This window comes from Stenella coeruleoalba (genome assembly GCF_951394435.1).
Source record: "Stenella coeruleoalba genome assembly, chromosome: 1".
Taxonomy (NCBI): Eukaryota; Metazoa; Chordata; class Mammalia; order Artiodactyla; family Delphinidae; genus Stenella; species Stenella coeruleoalba.
This window is the reverse complement of record NC_137169.1, coordinates 113,599,624-113,620,182: the sequence shown is the minus strand read 5'-3', so window position 1 is coordinate 113,620,182 and position 20,559 is coordinate 113,599,624. Positions and strand designations below refer to the sequence as shown.

General features: G+C 39.6%; 1 pseudogene across 1 annotated transcript; it reads left to right on the top strand.

The window, feature by feature from the left end:
- Positions 1 to 261: 261 nt before the first annotated feature.
- On the top strand, positions 262 to 5,149 carry LOC307198097 (Fc receptor-like protein 2; annotated as a pseudogene). Its single transcript has 6 exons — positions 262 to 306; positions 1,539 to 1,620; positions 1,931 to 1,964; positions 2,553 to 2,836; positions 3,354 to 3,573; positions 5,139 to 5,149. The product of its transcript is annotated as an Fc receptor-like protein 2 (transcript).
- The last annotated feature ends 15,410 nt before the right edge of the window (positions 5,150 to 20,559 follow it).

The following is a 20,559-nucleotide window of genomic DNA, read 5'->3' as shown; positions in this document are numbered from 1 at the left end:
ATGCATATGTATAGCTGATTCACTTTGTTATACAGCAGAAAATAACACACCATTGTAAAGCAATTATACTCCAATAAAGATGTTAAAAGAAGATAAAAAACAAAGATACTAGATCTTATTCCAGTAACCAGCTTATTCCCCTTATCCAGGCCACTTGGTTGTTTCATCTAGCAAGCTCAGAAGAAGGAACAGAACATGATTTTACAATACAATGTGGTGCCGTTAAAGACTGGATGAAAGCATAAGGGGTGGGAAAGCAAAATGTCCACCGAGGACAAGGGTCCCCTATGTGAAGTCACCAATGGAGTGAGCTAAGGAGTAGGAGCTTTAGCAGAACACCCTGTATCCATGTAAAAAGTTATGTTTACCTTGACATTCCCTGTAATGGACTGAATGTTTTAGCCTGTTACCCATTCATATGTTAAAACCATATTCTCGATGTGATAGTATTTGGAGGTGGAAGCTTTGTGAGGTAATTAGATCATGAGGGTGGGCTCTTCATGAATGAGATTAGTGCCCTTATAAGAAGAGGCTGGAGAACTAGTTGGGTCTCTTCCTGCTGTATGAGAATACAAGTCAGCAGTCTGCAACCTGGAAAGGGGTCCTCACCAGAACTGGACAATGCTGGCACCTTGATCTTGGACTTTCAGCCTCCAGAACTGTGAGAAATAAATTTGTGCTGTTGGTAAGCCCCCTAGTTTATGGCATTTTGTCAGAGCAGCCCAAGTTGAATAAGATATCTCCTCAGGAAAAATAAGATGCATCTCTGAGTGACTAAGGAATGGGTTGAAACTTCTATCTTGTCTAAAGATGAAGAGGTTACACCTGACACATCTCATTGCCTAAGAATAAGGGAGATGGTCAGACATTGGATTCTCTGCAGAAATGAAAAATCCAGTTCCCCCCTCCCCTCTCTTTCAGACTGGTTCACTGTCCTGGCTCCCTCTTCTGTTTTTGAATGAAACAGTGTAGTTCTGATATGCCAGAGAGAAAAGGCTTGGAAAATAAAGACAGTGACTTATTACAAAGATAGAAAAGCATTATTGCTTTTACAGATGAAGTCTCAAGCTTTCCTATCCAAAATGCATTTTGAGTGACAGTGGCAAATATTACTGTACTGTTACTGGAAGAAAACTCTAAAAACAGAAATAGTAAAGAGTAGTAAGGATTGAAGTCTTAAGTAAAACTGTCACTCCTGTGGGAGCTGGGGTGGATAGGAGACAGTGGTAGCAGAGCAGGTGGGTACTTCATAGGGGAAAGCTACCCATACACCAAACATGAACTGGAGTGCTTGTGGTTTGACCATGTAAGGGAGACATGGTACGTGGCATGTCTGGTTCTGAATGTCCTGTTTGCTGGGGTTGTTTCTCACCAGGTACTTTTCAGCAGGAACTGTAAATCTTACTGCTCTGAAAACTGTTGTGATCCTTCTCTCCAGAGCTGTTTCCATGTCCTGGGCTGACAGTCAGCTCTTCTGGGCCCATTGAGGAGGGCCCAGTGACCTTGATCTCTCTTGAAAGACCCATCCCTCTCCACAGAGCTCAGATGCCCAGCTCCAGTTTGCTTCTTCAGAGATAGCAGGATCCTGGGGTTAGGCTAGAGCAGCTCCCCAGAGCTCTAGTTCCCCACCATGTGGAGTGAAGACTCAGGGTCTTACTGGTGCCATGCAGAGACAGTGACTCACAGTGTCAGAAACTGGAGCCTCCAATCTTAAATTCACGGGCAGAATAAGTATCAGTGGGGCTGAGCATGGGGAAAAACATGAACACTGTAGCTTCAGCATGGATGGCTAGTCTTTTGTTTCTTTGTTCAACTTCTGTCCTTGTGGAAAGTAGGAGCTGGACTAGAGAAACTCTCCAAATTGCTCTTGGCATTTCATAAGAATAACAAATGGACTAAGCTCCTTATAATCTTTCTCTTCTTATTAAAGTAATATCATCAATCAAATCTTCATTGATCACCAAGTGTGTGCATTGACATTTAGTAGAGGGTTGGGAACTTTAAAAGACAAGGCTCCTGCTCTCCAAATGTCTCCACATCCTGGATTGCAACACATATGGGGCTAAAATGAAGAGTCAGAAGAGCAGAAATCAAAGTGAACTGGAGTGGTCAGAGGAGAGGGTGACAATTTGTGTTGATCCTTGAAATTGGGAATAATGGAGGAATTTTTATTGACATTATTAGGAACAGTGCCTTTTTCAAGGTAGATTGATGCTACCAGTGAACTTCTTAATTCTATGCAAAAGGTATGTGTCTGCACAGTGACTCATCCAAAAAAAAATGTTTCTTCTCTCATGTAGTGGATGATTCATCATGATTGTTTAATGATTGCTACCCATGAAATTAGCCCAGATCTGGGTTAGGACCTGAAAGTATCTGTATCCACATTCTTCAAGGATAATTACCATGGATTCCTTACCATTGTATACTTGTAATATGTTACATAAGAAATACCCATATTCCCACTCCTTGTATTAGAGGCTGAAATAAGTCTACCTTCTGTTCCCAGAGTCTTTCATAGTCAGGGTTCTCATATGTCATCTTCTATTCAGCTAGAAGTCCTGGGCTCTAATGTAAGCTTAGATACCCAGATCCCTGGGGGACAAGAGACTGAAGGAGGGGATCTCACCCTACTCTGCTCAGTGGCTGAGGGCACAGGAGACATCACATTTTCCTAGCACAGAGAGGCCACAGGAACCAGTCTGGGACAGAAGCCCAGCATTTCCTGTCAGCAGACCTGGAGATCCCAGCTGTGAAGGAGTACAATGCTGGCCAATATTACTATAGAGCTGACAATGGCCACAGTCGCATCCAGAACAAGGTGGTGAATATTTCTGTGAGAAGTAAATTTCACTCCCATTCATCTCAGACAGAAATCCCCAAACCAAGAGCCAGGAGTCATGAGGAAATTCCAGGAGATCCCAGTGATCAGTGTTGTGGAGAACCACCAACAACTTGAGGATGGGTTACCTTCACAAGTTAAACTGCTGACATCTTTTTTTTTCTAGCAGAAAACACAAAGGTGGTTGGGTTGGCATTAGAAGTAAATAAGATAAGAACGACAAACGATCATGTCTCTAGACAATTACCCAGAATTGATATTTCCCCAAATTTCTAAAGACACTTTGAAAAAACAACCTCTGATTGCTCTAATGGGGATACAGGAATGGAAGGAATACACAATGACCAAGAGCCAGGCCCGATGCTGAGATCCTGGTATGGGAATTCATGAGTCTAATGCAGCATCACAAATCCTCTCTGATAGCCCCCTTTGGGTCTGTTAGTTCCAACATCTGGTCCTGTCCTCACCCTCAGGGGTCCCAGGACCCAGGCTGTCATGGTGGATATGGTAGAGCTTTGCTGTGAGGCTTGGAGCTGCCCCTACATCCCCCACCCCAATCCTGTACCGGTTTTATCATGAGGACATCAACCTGGGTAGCAGCTCAGTGCCCTCTGGAGAAGGAGCATCCTTCAACCTCTCTCTAACTGCAGGGCATTCTGGAAGCTACTCCTGTGAGGCTGACAATGGCCTGGGGGCCCAGTTCTGTGAACTGGTGCCACTCTCCATCTCAGGTGGGTTGATGGTCCCTGGATACAGGAGTAGTATTATAGTCAATGGCTTTTTATTGGTACCATACTTGGGTTTCAGAAAATAGGTGGAGGTCTAGGTGATGTCTGCTCTATGGGGGGAGTTGGAGAAGGTGAGCTCCCTCAATGCCTGACTGCTTTTCTTCTCTCCACACTAACCTGAAAAGTACACACTATGCTTAAATTTACATGAATTTATATTTACTGTTTCTGCATAGTATTGGCAAGGATTCCAGGACCCATTACTGCTATAGATTGGATTTGAAAAAAAAAAAGAGAGAAAAATGAAAACCTTCAAAAATCTGATCATTTATTTTCATGCTTCACAATTTTCTAAGGCTCCATGTAGTGGGCAACGTTGCCATATTACTAATTTTACAATTTGTCATTTTTCCCTGTGTGTAGTCACTTGAGACTAAAACCATTAGCACATTCCTCCATGCTTGACTTTTAAATAAAAAGTCCAATTATTAAATGTAATTTAATAATTTTCAATAGACAAAATTAGTTTATATGCAATGAAGTAAAATATAATTAAGAGTTTTATTTAAATAAATGAAAACAACTTAGTATAATATTTTATCTTTTATTTATCCATTTCTTCTCAGTTACCCAACTCATGACAAGAACAGTGACTCCTTTTTGAATTCTTGGATCTATTATATGGATCATAAGGGGCCATCATCACCTGCATGTCTGGTGGTTGATGCTGGCTATAGGTTGGGACCTCAACCTGGACAGTCAATTAGAGTGTGTATGTGTGACCCTTCAATGTGGTCTGGACTTCCTCATAACATGGTGGCCTTAGGGTAGTCAGACTTTTTATATGTTGGCTTAAGCTTCAAAAAAAAATGTGATAGTAAATCTATAACATCTCATCAACTAATTCAAAAATTACAGTATCACTTCCACCACAGTTTTATTGGGTCTTAGCACCTAACAAACTTGTCCAGATACAAGGGGAGGGAGTATAGACTCCACCTCTAAATTGAGGAACTGTCAAAAATTTTACAGCCATATATATATTTTTTATTGAAGTATAGCTGATTTATGATATTGCATTAGTTTCAGGTATACAGTACAGTGATTTGGTTCTGCTTCTGTTTTTTTTTTTTTTTTTTTTGCAGATCATATTCCATTATAAGTTATTACAAGATATTGAATATAATTCCCTGTGCTATACAGTAAACTCTTGTTGCTTATCTATTTTATGTATCATAGTTTGTATATGTTAATCCCATACTTCTAATTTATCCCTCCCTACCTCTCTCTGTATCCTCTTTGGTAACCATAAGTTTGATTTCTATGTCTGTGAGTCTGTTTCTGTTTTGTATATGTATTCATTTGTATTATTTTTTAGATTACTTACATGTAACTGATATCATATAGTATTTGTCTTTCTCTGCCTGACTTGTTTCACTAAGTATTCTCTAGATCCATTCGTGTTGCTGCAAATGGCAGTATTTTATTCTTTTTAATTTTACAATCATATTTTAAACACTTCCACACACACCAGCATGAATACCAGTCCATGTCTCCCAACCCCACAGGATTGTGCTAAAGCACAAGCCTCCCTGCTGCCCTTTCTGGACTTGGCAAGTGCCCTTTTAAACAAGTGGTTTCAGAAGCCAGGTTTTTCTCCCTGGGCTCCTTTCTTCTCTAATCGTGTCTCAGGATTCTTCGCTGTCTTATTATCTCTTCAGTACCTTGAAAGAGACTTTTAAAAGAATTTCGCCCAGCATTTCTAGTGATCCTCAAAAGAAAGGTTAGTTCAGTTTCTTCTTCTATCATTACTGGAAGTGTAAATGCATCCACCTTTTATAACCAACGCTTTCATAAAGGTGTTATGTTTTTAGCCTTTTCAGCATAACTTTATCTCTTTGTAATATACAATTTTTAAGACCCCAAACTTACAGAATACCTCCAAATGATGTATCATACTGATCCCTACTAATATTCTACTAGCCAAAAAATGTTACCAATGACTAATTATTGGGTCTATTATGTATGGAAAACTTACACATATTATCTGGAATTATTAAAAAAAAAGTATGTTTTAAGTGTGTGATATTGTCCATGGTTAACAATCTTGGGGAAGTAGTTTGCCATGTTCATACAGTCAGTAGAGGGTAGAGCTAAGACCAGAATCCATATTTCCCTGACTGCAGAGGCTTAAACCTGACTTTGTTGCACCTCCTCACTTTATTTTCCTCTTACAAGTTTCACCAATTTTAGTAAGGCATCATTTATTAATCTGTAAGTTACAGCATCTATATTAAACAGTATAAAGTTTCTAACAAAAATTAAAGATAGAACTATTGTATGATCCACCAATCCCAGTTCTGTGTATTCATCCAAAATAATTGAAATCAGGATCTTGAAGAGATATTAGCACTGCTATGTTCATTAAAGCACTATGCGCAATAACCATGATGTGGAAGAAATCTCACTGTCCATCAATAGATATATGGATAAAGAAAACATGGTATATATGTTACTGAGTCCAAGTTCCCTCTGCTCGCTGCATGACAGGCCAATAAATCAGGAGACAAGGTGTTGAGGCAAAGAATAATGACTTTATTTGGAAACCTGGCAGACAGAGAAAATGGCAGACTAGTGTCTAAAAAAAAAACATCTTATCGGGGTCTGGATGTCAGTTTCTTTTATAGAACAGAGGGTGGGAGGAGGTGAGGAAGTAAAATAAAAAGGCCATAAGTCTTGCAAATATCTCCTGGAATGGCCAGCCTCGGAGAGGGGACATGCTAATTTCTTCTTTCTTGCAGCTGTTCCCAGGTGGACAGGGTCAGGTTCCTTCCCTAAACAAAGGCACTTTGGTTTAACATTCAGGCAGAGGGGCAGGGTTCCCAAAGGCAGGCCATTATGTATACACAGTGTCCTTTTAATGAACAAAAGCAACAGGAAGCAAAGGTTAAAGTAAAGAAACAGATCCAACATGGAGACAGGATTGGCTCTTCCCTGTTATATGTACATACAATGAAAAACTACTCAGCCTTAAAAAAGGAAGGAAATTCTTCAACTTGTGACAACATGGGTGAAACATGAGGACAATTATGTTGTGACATAGGCCAGTCACAGAAAAACAAACATTGCATTATTCCACTTACATAAGCTATCTAAAATAATCAAATTCATAGTATCAGAGTGGAACTGTGGTTGCCAGGAGGAGGAACTGAGGGGTTACTAGTCAACTGGCATGAAGTTTCAGTTACACAAGATTAAGTTAAGCTTTAGAGTGCTGCTGTACAACATTGTATCTATAATCAACAATAATGTATTGTATAATGAAAAATTTGTTAAGAAGATAGATATCATGTTAACTGTTCTTTCTACAACAAAAAAAGAGAGGAAGGGAGGAAGGAGTGTAGGAGGAAATAAGGGAGGGGAGGAAGGAAGAAAAGAAAGAAAACGTGATGGAGAACACACCAGACTCTTTTCAGCCCTGTGATACTACAGTCTAAGGAGAGAAAGGAACATCATAACCACGTAAATGCATACAGAAAAACAAAATTTGGTAACTGTCATGGGGGGGGAACAAAAGAATGCCATCTGGTTAAACGAGAGGACTTCTTTCCATTATAGCCTCAGGATAGCCTCCACAAAGAAGGGAAACTTGATCAGAGGTTTCTGTTTCTAATACAAAGATGTCTTTGAATGGTCATAACTTTCTATCCTGGTAGTTCGATTGCTGAGAATGGTCTGTCTCTACGTCTCGAGCATGCATTCCCAACAGAGGTGATATCACCCTCAAAGCAGCAAAAATTGATCCTTGTGGAGGTGAAAAAAAAATCTTACTTTTTATGTATATATATACATACAGCATATCTGTGCTATTAATGTTTCATAGAGGAGGGGGGTGGATAGAAAAAAAAATCTGAAAAGGCCCCTTAGGGAAGTGCTAATGAAATAAATGTCAAGAAACCCTGGTCCAGAGTTTCTCAGTTTCTCAAAAAATACTTATTTAATGCCTCCCTGCAAGAGAAAATTGGTAGAGGTACAAGGGATACAACAATGGGTAAGCTAAACATGGGCCCTTGAATGATAGCTGAGGAGAAGACCTAAAAACAAACAAGAAAATAGAGGAAATAATTACAAATAATGATAAAATGCTATGGAAAACAAGCATACAGGGGCTTGAAACAGAAAATAATCAGGTGAGACCTCTTTGATTGCAAGGCCAGGGAAGGCCTCTCTGATAAAGGCTCTGGCTTTAAAAACAGAGGTTCTGTAGTATGGGCCCTAACAGTTGTTCTTTCTATCATAATGCAAGTGCCCGACTTAAACTTTGATTGCTGAGGCATCCATCCACTTCAAAGAGCTACTTTGAATAAACACATTGCTAGCCACTAGATAAAAGGCAGCACCAAAGCCCACCCCACCGCCCTCCTTTGCCCCCCAGGCTCCTTTGTTTTAGAGATATTGGTTGATTTTGATAACTGACCATTTGGGCCTCTTGTTTTTTTCTCTTCCTGTGCTTTAACTTCTGGCTTTTATATTTTAAATTCTCCAATAAAGAGTGAGCCCTCAAAACACTAAGCCCCACCCTCCACCCCAATAAAAGCTTTCCAGGACCGATGAGTAATAAACTTTTTTTTCCCAAAGTTTCTTCGTGGTTATTGCTGAGGGTGTCTTGCAATCATAATAAGAATCACAAGGGCCTGTCCAGGCACAGCACTGGTTATAGGCTGAGATGGGGCACAAAACAGTTTCCTACCTAATGCTTGTTCTTTTATCTCCTAATTTGCACAGATCTGGGAGGAATTTAGGGGCAGCTCCTTTTGTAGTTGGTGAATTTTAAAAAATTTTTCCTCCTCAACAACTTTGTGCCAGTTTATGTAAAGTCAAAAGGCTTTCGTGTCTGCTTTGACCCTTTGACTTTTTGTGACTTACATCATAAAACATAGCAGGACACCACAGTCACCAGGTATGTCTATATTAGGAGCCTTATGCAGAACCAGATGTTGTATGAATTCAAGGTAATGGAAGGGTTTTTCCATTTGAAAAATGAAAAAAAGTTATTTGAATACTAGCAAATCTATAGTGTGGCATTTCAGAGAACCCAGCACAGCCTTGGAGACATTTCTCCAGAGAGAATTGAGCTGCTAAAAGATAACTGTCAACGTCTAAAACTGCACAACTGCCGGGGTTGAAATACAAACAACATTTAGGAAGGTAGTTGTGTTAATTTTTCAGAACCCAAAGCAAGATATAATTCTTTTACTTCCCCTTTTCTAACTCTTGCAGATCTCATCTGAGTACCTCCCTTCTGTCCTCTTTCGTGGATGAGAAAGAAGGCTGGCTTATGGTGAGACAGACTTTCCCTGCCCTCAACCAGGTCACATCCCCATGTTTCTGTGGCTGCTACTGCTGATCCTGGGTGAGTAGATGGGTTGGACTGGGACAGGGGCCTCAGCTCCTAATGTCATCCAGGGAAGACCAAGGAGCTTCTGTCTCTGCTTCCACTTGGGGTTCAGAGACAGATAGCAAGTGTCAAATGAAAGAAAAATGCACAACATAAAAGCTGAGAATTAAGTTTTATTAAGAAACTTACTGAGGATTATCGCCCAGAAGACAGCCTCTCAGATAGCTCTGAGGAACTGCTCTGAAGAGGTAAGGGAGGAGCCAGGATATATACAAACTTTTTGCTGGAAAAACATGTAGTCAAGCATCAAAAGATTAGTGCTGATCACAAAGAAGAGAAATCTCAACTTAATGATTTTAGTGCTTTTCTCTGTATGGGAAGACGTAAGAATCTGGGGTCATTTAAAAATTTCCCTTAGGGGCTTCCCTGGTGGCGCGGTGGTTGAGAGTCTGCCTGCCGATGCAGGGGACACAGGTTCGTGCCCCGGTCCAGGAAGATCCCACATGCCGTGGAGCGGCTGGGCCCGTAAGCCATGGCCGCTGAGCCTGCGCGTCTGGAGCCTGTGCTCCGCAACGGGAGAGGCCACAACAGTGAGAGGCCTGCATACCACAAAAAATAAAAATTTCCCTTAGATATACATCTTAACTATTTAAGGACCAGTATATCCAAAACACAGAATGTTTCTTGTTTTTCTCTATCCTGAATTCCCCTTGGAGCTCACTGTTTGTGGGCAACTGCAGTGGCTAATGGCTTGATCCTTACAGAACTGGAATGGCAGGCAACATTTTTTTCTTTACAGTGCCCTTTGTTGGTCATAAATTCGGCCAAGGTTTGGGAGGCATTTCATGACCTATTTGTCCCGTGGCGCTAAGAACACTTATTCCTAAGTAAGGCGAAGATCTCAGTGATAGGCCATTCATGTGCTATATCTGGATTAGGTCCTGTTAATAACCAAAAATTCTCTGGATCATCTGTCTTACTAGTCTATTATGATCCAGGAAATGTTTTTCCCTTGTTACTTCTTCCCATATCTAGAGTTGCACTATTACAATTATTCTGTATAGAGTTATATATGTGATCATTGCCTCAAGACTTTTAGCCATCATTAATTTTGTTGGAGGCCTGGTTACACATCAGGTAATTTAAGAAACAACAATATTACAAAATAGACAGAATATAAGTAATATAGCTCAGAGTGGAGCAGAGAGAGACAAAAAGCATAGTTTGAAAACAACAAAGAGAGAACAGATTAAAATAATGATGAGTATAACTAGTTGTAATCTGGATTGCAATAAGTTATAAAGTCCAGAGGGGAGCCAGCTGGAAAAGCCAGATTCCGGAGGGATCAGGTAGACAGAAAAAGCTAAATATTTCATCTTTGTTTACAAAAGTATACTTTATCACTTTTTTGTAGGTCATAGTGTAAGAGGAAAGGTTTTCTGGAAAATAAATATTAAAAGTCAGTAATATTTCAGAAAAAAGTTATAAAATACAAATTGTGTTTATTAGTTCATTCAGTCCCATGTAATTGATTCCTGCTGATCTGGATGAAGTCATCAGGTTTTCCATTAGAGTTTTGTAATTTCTTACCCAGTTCAGTGGTATGATCTACAAGTCATCAGAAACCTTATTTGTCAAAAAGTCCTTTCTGTGAATCTTGAAGATCTTGATTTTGTAAAAGCATAAAACAATGACTGTATATAAAAGACAAAAGATTTTAAATGGCATGGTTAAATATCTGATTACAACATAACTGACAAAGAATACACAACATTCTGTGACATACAACATTTTAAGATAATAATTAGAATTATGACTAATAACACTATACCAGAACATATCGGATTTTTAGGAATTTCATATAATTTTTAGAAGCTCTATATTAATGACATATACCCATATAATATAGCCTAAGAAAGTTTATCACAACTTATTTGACAATATTTCCCATGTAATTTAACATACTCAACAAGCCTAATCAGTTTAATATCTCTCTTTGGGATGTTTCAGTGGCCCTTTGAAGCATCACAAAGTTAGCTAGAAGTCAAGAGAATTCATTTGGAATTTGACTTGGGAAGTTTGTCAAAGATATCAAAAGGTTTTTTTTTTTTTTTTTGCGGTATGCGGGCCTCTCACTGCTGTGGTCTCTCCCATTGCGGAGCACAGGCTCCAGACGCACAGGCCCAGCGGCCATGGCTCACGGGCCCAGCCGCTCTGCGTCATGTGGGATCCTCCCGGACCGGGGCACGAACCCGTTTCCCCTGCATTGGCAGACGGACTCTCAACCACTGCGCCACCAGGGAAGGGAAGCCCTCAAAAGGTTTTTAAAACACTTGGTCAAATAGGATCATAGGTCAGTGTGAAACAATACTTATTCACTCAACCAACGTGACATTAAAGATTTTAAAGGCAAATACAGAAAGCTACAACAAATTATTTAAAAGGTAAAGAAACGTTACAATCTGTTATCAAAAGCAGATCAATATTCCAAGAAAACTTTGTTCTCTAAACTTGGAGAGAAAACCAAATTCTAGTTTTGTACCAGCTTACTTTTAATATTTAAACTTATTTACTCAATTAAATTTTATTTTAATTCTAGCCAGTCCTGACCATGCACAAAACTCTTTTCTCAAGGTTCCTTTCCCACAAACTTTCTATAACTGTCTTTTTTACTTTCAGATTTAGTCCAGTGCTTTTTCTTCTTTTTTTTCTCTCCGGAACAAAATGACTCTCTTTTCCCATAACAAAATGTTCATTCTTTATGTCCTTTTCCTTTCATGCAAAGTTGTTACCCTTATTAGTTTTAGTAGTTTTAATTATGTATATTAATTAGAATTCTTAATGTTTAAGTACTGTAATTTCTAGTAAAAGCTAAGAAGTAAGCAACGATGCACTGTCTTTCACATTAGCATTCTGTAGATTGGCAAACTTACAAATATTATTTATGATTTCTAAAAATATGTGCTTTTTTATAGACTATTTTTTAGTGTGGCACCAAACATTTTCATTAATAGTCCGAAATATCTTTAGTTTCTCTGCAAAATGAAGCATATATTCAGTAATTAATATTTCAGTATCTTATTTTATTTGGAAATGGTCTAGGTATTTAATAAATTTCCATCATTTAAATTCACTTACCAAAATTCTAAAGTTTCAAGTTACCAAAAATCTAGAGAAACTATTTTTAAGTAGATATACCATAAAACATAATTATTCTTCAAGGGTTCGCCTAAAAGCTCTTACCCCATTTATATCTATTTAATTCATTTGTTCTCAACAATTATGTTTAGATTATCCATGAAAACTTTGAGACATGACACCAAGTCAGCCACCATCCCAAGCTATTTTTCTCACTGATAAATTTTATAATAGAGATAATATGACCTTATTTGACTTTTAGTAAAGCTAAGTGTAATAAAAAGTAAGACATATCTGTATTAATTAAACCAACAAACTTGAACTTTAATACTGAATATTAATTTAATATTGAATATTTCCCAGATCATGTGAACTTGAAATTCATTTGGGTTAGTTTCTGCTACATTTAAAAATATTTAATTTGTAAATGCTACTTTTAAGTCAATTAGATACAGCTCTTCTATAAATTTAATTTTGATAATACTATCTGAAGGTAAAGATGTATCATATGTATAATGTACACACAGATGTATAAACAGACATAACTAGAGATCTCATAACTTCATTTTAAATCTGAGTCATGAATCAGGTATTACAATATAAACTTACTAATTTATAAATGACAGTTGGTGTAAGTTAAATTTATTTGCTCAGATAATTAAGGCTTATTACTATTTGCAGAAAAGACTTTGAGATTTGTATCTGTCCTTGATAAATCCTTAAGGAGGCTGTTAATTCAATTTTGGGTGAGGGAGCCTTTCAAGCAGTTTGAATTTGTTTGCTTTTGTTTTGCTTAGTTTTTTTTTTTTTTTTACATCTTTATTGGAGTATAATTGCTTTACAATGGTGTGTTAGTTTCTGCTTTATAACAAAGTGAATCAGTTATACATATACATATGTTCCCATATCTCTTCCCTCTTGCGTCTACCTCCCTCCCACCCTCCCTATCCCACCCCTCTAGGTGGTCACAAAGCACCAAGCTGATCTCCCTCTGCTATGCGGCTGCTTCCCACTAGCTATCTATTTTACGTTTGCTAGTGTATATATGTCCATGCCACTCTCTCACTTTGTCACAGCTTACCCTTCCCCCTCCCCATATACTCAAGTCCAATCTCTAGTAGGTCTGTGTCTTTATTCCTGTCTTACTCCTAGGTTCTTCATGACATTTTTTCCCTCAAATTCCATATATATGTGTTAGCATACGGTATTGTCTTTCTCTCTCTGACTTACTTCACTCTGTATGACAGACTCTAGGTCCATCCACCTCATTACAAATAGCTCAATTTCGTTTCTTTTTATGGCTGAGTAATATTCCATTGTATATATGTGCCACGTCTTCTTTATCCATTCATCCGATGATGGACATTTAGGTTGTTTCCATCTCCAGGCTATTGAAAATAGAGCTGCAATGAACATTTTGGTACATGACTCTTTCTGAATTATGGTTTTCTCAGGGTATATGCCCAGTAGTGGGATTGCTGGGTCATATGGTAGTTCTATTTGTATTTTTTTAAGGAACCTCCCTACTGTACTCCATAGTGGCTGTACCAATTCATATTCCCACCAGCAGTGCAAGAGTGTTCCCTTTTCCCCACACCCTCTCCAGCATTTATTGTTTCTAGATTTTTTTTTTTTTTTTTTTTTTTTTTTTTGCTGTACGCGGGCCTCTCACCGTTGTGGCCTCTCCCGCTGCGGAGACGCGCAGGCTCAGCGGCCATGGCCCACGGGCCCAGCCGCTCCGCGGCATGTGGGATCTTCCCGGACCGGGGCACAAACCCATGTCCCCTGCATCGGCAGGCGGACCCTCAACCACTGCGCCACCAGGGAAGTCCTGTTTCTAGATTTTTTGATGATGGCCATTCTGACTGGTGTGAGATGATATCTCATTGCAGTTTTGATTTGCATTTCTCTAATGATTAATGATGTTGAGCATTCTTTCATGTGTTTGTTGGCAATCTGTATATCTTTTTTGGAGAAATGTCTATTTAGGTCTTCTGCCCATTTTTGGATTGGGTTGTTTGTTTCTTTGTTATTGAGCTACATGACCTGCTTATAAATTTTGGAGATTAATCCATTGTCAGTTGCTTCATTTGCAAATATTTTATCCCATTCTGAGGGGTGTCTTTTGGTCTTGTTTGTGGTTTCCTTTGCTGTGCAAAAGCTTTGAAGTTTCATTAGGTCCCATTTGTTTATTTTTGTTTTTATTTCCATTTCTTTAGGAGGTGGGTCAAAAAGCATCTTGCTGTGATTTATGTCATAGAGTGTTCTGCCTATGTTTTCCTCTAAGAGTTTGATAGTTTCTGGCTTTACATTTAGGTCTTTAATCCATTTTGAGCTTATTTTTGTGTATGGTGTTAGGGAGTGATCTAATCTCATATTTTTACATGTACCTGTCCAGTTTTCCCAGCACCACTTATTGAAGAGGCTGTCCTTTCTCCACTGTACATTCCTGCCACCTTTATCAAAGATAAAGTGACCATATGTGCATGGGTTTATCTCTGGGCTTTCTATCCTGTTCCATTGATCTATCTTTCTGGTTTTTTGCCAGTACCATACTGTCTTGATTACTGTGGCTTTGTAGTATAGTCTGAAGTTAGGAAGCCTGATTCCTCCAGCTCCGTTTTTCGTTCTCAAGATTGCTTTGGCTATTCAGGGTCTTTTGTGTTTCCATACAAATTATGACATTTTTTGTTCTAGTTCTGTGAAAAATGCCAGTGGTAGTTTGATAGGTATTGCATTGAATCTGTAGATTGCTTTGGGTAGTAGAGTCATTTTCACAATGTTGATTTTTCCAATCCAAGAACATGGTACATCTCTCCATCTCTTTGTATCATCTTTAATTTCTTTCATCAGTGTCTTATAATTTTCTGCATACAGGTCTTTTGTCTCCTTAAGTAGGTTTATTCCTAGATATTTTATTCTTTTCATTGCAATGGTAAATGGGAGTGTTTTCTTGATTTCACTTGCAGATTTTTCATCATTAGTGTATAGGAATGCAAGATATTTCTGTGCATTAATTTTGTATCCTGCTACTTTACCAAATTCATTGATTAGCTGTAGCAGTTTTCTGGTAGAATCCTTAGGATTCTCTATGTATAGTATCATGTCATCTGCAAACAGTGACAGTTTTACTTCTTTTCCGATTTGGATTCCTTTTATTTCGTTTTCTTCTCTGATTGCTGTGGCTAAAACTTCCAAAACTATGTTGAATAAGAGTGGTGAGAGTGGGCAACCTTGTCTTGTTCCTGATCTTAGTGGAAATGCTTTCAGTTTTTCACCATTGAGGATGATGTTGGCTGTGTGTATGTCATATATGGCCTTTTTTATGTTGAGGAAAGTTCCCTCTATGCCTACTTTCTGCAGGGTTTTTATCATAAATGGGTGTTGAATTTTGTCAAAAACTTTCTAGCATCTATTGAAATTATCATATGGTTTTTCTCCTTCAATTAGCTAATATGGCGTATCACGTTGATTGATTTGCATATATTGAAGAATCCTTGCATTCCTGGAATAAAACCCACTTGATCATGGTGTATGATCCTTTTAATGTGCTGTTGGATTCTGTTTGCTAGTATTTTGTTGAGGATTTTTGCATCTATGTTTATCAGTGCTATTGGCCTGTAGTTTCCTTTCTTTGTGACATCCTTGTCTGGTTTTGGTATCAGGGTGATGGTGGTCTCGTAGAATGAGTTTGGGAGTGTTCCTCCCCCTGCTATTTTTTGTAGGAGTTTGAGAAGGATAGGTGTTAGCTCTTCTCTAAATTTTTGATAGAATTCGCCTGTGAAGCCATCTGGTCCTGGGCTTTTGTTTGTTGGAAGTTTTTTTTTTTTTTTTCGGTATGTGGGCCTCACTGTTGTGGCCTCTCCCACTGTGGAGCACAGGCTCCGGATGCACAGGCTCAGTGGCCATGGCTCATAGGCCCAGCTGCTCCACGGCATGTGGGATCCTCCCGGACTGGGGCACGAACCCCATCCCCTGCATCAGCAGGCGGACTCCCAACCACTGTGTCACCAGGGAAACCCTGTTGGAAGATTTTTAATCACACTTTCAATTTCAGTGCTTGTGATTGGTTTGTTCATATTTTCTATTTCCTCCTGATTCAGTCTTGGCAGGTTGTGCATTTCTAAGAATTTGTCCATTTCTATCAGGTTGTCCATTTTATTGGCATAGAGTTGCTTGTAGTAATCTCTCATGATCTTTTGTATTTCTGCAGTGTCAATTGTTACTTCTCCTTTTTCATTTCTAATTCTATTGATTTGAGTCTTCTCCCTTTTTTTCTTGATGAGTCTGGCTAATGGTTTATCAATTTTGTTTATCTTCTCAAAGAACCAGCTTTTAGTTTTATTGTTCTTTGTTATCATTTCCTTCATTTCTTTTTCATTTATTTCTGATCTGATTTTTATGATTTCTTTCCTTCTGCTAACTTTGGGGTTTTTTTGGTCCTTCTTTCTCTAATTGCTTTAGGTGCAAGGTTAGGTTGTTTATTCTAGATGTTTCCTGTTTCTTAAGGTAGGATTGTATTGCTATAAAATTCCCTCTTAGAACTGCTTTTGCTGCATCTCATAGGTTTTTGGTTGTCGTGTCTCCATTGTCATTTGTTTCTAGGTAGTTTTTTATTTCCTCTTTGATTTCTTCAGTGATCACTTCGTTATTAAGTAGTGTATTGTTTAGCCTCCATGTGTTTGTATTTTTTACAGATCTTTTCCTGTAATTGATATCTAGTCTCATAGTGTTGTGGTCGGAAAAGACACTTGATACAATTTCAATTTTCTTAAATTTACCAAGGCTTGATTTGTGACCCAAGATATGAGTCCTGGAGAATGCTCCATGAGCACTTGAGAAAAATGTGTATTCTGTTGTTTTTGGATGGAATGTCCTATAAATATCAGTTAAGTCCATCTTGGATAATGTATAATTTAAAGCTTGTGTTTCCTTATTTATTTTCATTTTGGATGATCTGTTCATTGGTGAAAGTGGGGTGTTAAAGTTCCCTACTATGAATGTGTTACTGTTGATTTCCCCTTTTATGGCTGTTAGTATTTGCCTTATGTATTGAGGTGCTCCTATGTTGGGTGCATAAATATTTACAATTGTTATATCTTCTTCTTGGATTGATCCCTTGATCATTATGTAGTGTCCTTCTTTGTCTCTTCTAATAGTCTTTATTTTAAAGTCTATTTTGTCTGATATGAGAATTGCTACCCCAGCTTTCTTTTGGTTTCCATTTGTATGAAATATATTTTTCCATCCCCTTACTTTCAGTCTGTATGTGTCTCTAGGTCTGAAGTGGGTCTCTTGTAGACAGCATATATATGGGTCTTGTTTTTGTATCCATTCAGCCAATCTGTGTCTTTTAGTGGGAGCATTTAGTCCATTTACATTTAAGGTAATTATCAATATGTATGTCCCTATTCCCATTTTCTTAATCGTTTTGGGTTTGTTATTGTAGTTCTTTCCTTCTCTTGTGTTTCTTGCCTAGAAAAGTTCCTTTCTTATTTGTTGCAAAGCTGGTTTGGTGGTGCTGAACTCTCTCAGCTTTTGCTTGTCTGTAAAGGTTTTTATTTCTCCATCAAATCTGAATGAGATCTTTGCTTGGTAGAGTAATCTTGGTTGCAGGTTTTTCTCCTTCATCACTTTAAATATGTCCTGCCAGTCCCTTCTGACTTGCAGAGTTTCTGCTGAAAGATCAGCTGTTAACCTTATGGGGATTCCCTTGTGTGTTATTTGTTGCTTTTCCCTTGCTACTTTTAATATGTTTTCTTTGTATTTAATTTTTGACAGTTTGATTAATATGTGTCTTGGCGTATTTCTCCTTGGATTTATCCTGTATGGGACTCTCTGTGCTTCCTGGATTTGGTTAACTATTTCCTTTTCCATATTAGGGAATTTTCAACTATAATCTCTTCAAATATTTTCTCAGTCCCTTTCTTTTTCTCTTCTTCTTCTGGAACCCCTATAATTCGAATGTTGGTGTGTTTAATGTTGTCCCAGAGGTCTCTGAGACTTTCCTCAGTTCTTTTCATTCTTTTTTCTTTATTCTGCTCTGCAGTAGTTATTCCCACTATTTTATCTTCCAGATCACTTATCCATTCTTCTGCCTCAGTTATTCTGCTATTGATCCCATCTAGAGTATTTTTCATTTCATTTATTGTGTTGTTCATCATTGTTTGTTTCATCTTTAGTTCTTCTAGGTCCTTGTTAAATGTTTCTTGCATTTTGTCCATTCTAGTTCCAAGATTTTGGATCATCTTTACTAACATTATTCTGAATTCTTTTTCAGGTAGACTGCCTATTTCCTCTTCATTTGTTAGGTCTGGTGGGTTTTTATCTTGCTCCTTCATCTGCTGTGTGTTTTTCTGTCTTCTCATTTTGCTTATCTTACTGTGTTTGGGGTCTCCTTTTTGTAGACCACAGGTTCGTAGTTCCCTTTTTTTTTGGTGTCTGTCCCCAGTGGCTAAGGTTGCTTCAGTGGGTTGTGTAAGCTTCCTCGTGGAGGGGACTAGTGCCTGTGTTCTGGTGGATGAGGTTGGATCTTGTCTTTCTGGTGGGCAGGTCCACGTCTGGTGGTGTGTTCTGGGGTGTCTGTGGCCTTATTATGATTTTAGGCAGTCTCTCTGCTAATGGGTGAGGTTGTGTTCGTGTTTTGTTAGTTGTTTGGCATAGGGTGTCCAGCATTGTAGCTTGCTGGTTGTTGAGTGAAGCTGGGTGCTGGTGTTGAGATGGAGATCTCTGGGAGATTTTTGCTGTTTGATATTTTGTGGAGCTTGGAGGTCTCTTGTGGACTAGTGTCCTGAAGTTGGCTCTCCCACCTCTGAGGCACAGCACTGACTCCTGGCTGGAGCACCAAGAGCCTTTCATCTACACAGCTCAGAATAAAAAGGAGAAAAAGTAGAAAGAAAAGAAGAAAGAAAAGAAAGAAAGAAAGAAAGGAAGGAAGGAAGGAAGGAAGGAAGAGAGAAAGAAAAAAGAAAGAAAGGAGGAAGGGAGGGAAGGAGGAAAGAAGGAAGGAGGGAAGGAGGGAATGAAGGAAAGAAAGAAGATAAAATAAAATAAAGTAAGATAAAATAAAGTTATTAAAATAAAAAATAATTATTAAGAAAAAATTTTTTCTTTTTTAAAAACAAGAAGAAGAAAAAAAAAAAAAACGGACGGATAGAACCTTAGGACAAATGGTGGAAGCAAAGCTATACAGAGAAAAATCTCACACAGAAGCATACACATACACACTCACAAAAAGAGGAAAAGGGGAAAAAATAATAAATTTTGCTCTCAAAGTCCACCTCCTCAATTTGAGATGATTTGTTGTCTATTCATGTATTCCACAGATGCAGGGTACATCAAGTTGATTGTGGAGCTTTAATCCACTGCTTCTGAGGCTGCTGGGAGAGATTTCCCTTTCTCTTCTTTGTTCTCACAGCTCCCAGGGGTTCAGCTTTGGATTGGGCCCCGCCTCTGTGTGTAGGTCGCTGGAGGGTGTCTGTTTTTCCGCTCAGACAGGACGGGGTTAAAGGAGCCACTGATTGGGGGGCTCTGGCTCACTCAGGCCGGGGGAAGGGAGGGGCACGGAGTGCGGGGCGAGCCTGCGGCGTCAGAGGCCGGCATGACGTTGCACCAGCCTGAGGCGCGCCGTGCGTTCTCCTGGGGAAGTTGTCCCTGGATCACGGGACCCTGGCAGTGGCGAGCTGCACAGGCTCCCCAGAAGAGGGGTGTGGATAGTGACCTGTGCTCGCACACAGGCTTCTTGGTGGCGGCAGCAGCAGCGTTAGCGTCTCATGCCCGTCTCTGGGTTCCGCGCTTTTAGCCAAGGCCCGGGCCAGTCTCTGGAGCTCCTTTAAGCAGCGCTCTTAATCCCCTCTCCTCACGCACCATGAAACAAAGAGGGAAGGAAACGTTTCTTGCCTCTTCGGCAGGTCCAGACTTTTCCCCAGACTCCCTCCCGGCTAGCCGTGGTGCACTAACCCCCTGCAGGCTGTGTTCACGCCGCCAACCCCAGTCCTCTCCCTGCGCTTCGACCAAAGCCTGAGCCTCAGCTCGCAGCCCCGCCCGCCCCGGCGGGTGAGCAGACAAGCCTCTCGGGCTGATGAATGCTGGTCGGCACCGATCCTCTGTGTGGGAATCTCCGCTTTGCCCTTCGCACCCCTGTTGCTGCACTCTCCTCCGCGGCCCCGAAGCTTTCCCCCTCCGTCACCCGCAGTCTCCGTCCGAGAAGGGGCTTCCTAGTGTGTGGAAACCTTTCCTCCCTCACAGCTCCCTCCCACTGGCGCAGGTCCCGTCCCTATCCTTTTGTCTCTGTTTATTCTTTTTTCTTTTGCCCTACCCAGGTACGTGGGGACTTTCTTGCCTTTTGGGAGGTCTGAGGTCTTCTGCCAGCGTTCAGTAGGTGTTCTGTAGGAGTTGTTCCACATGTAGATGTATTTCTGGTGTATCTGTGGGGAGGAAGGTGATCTCCGCGT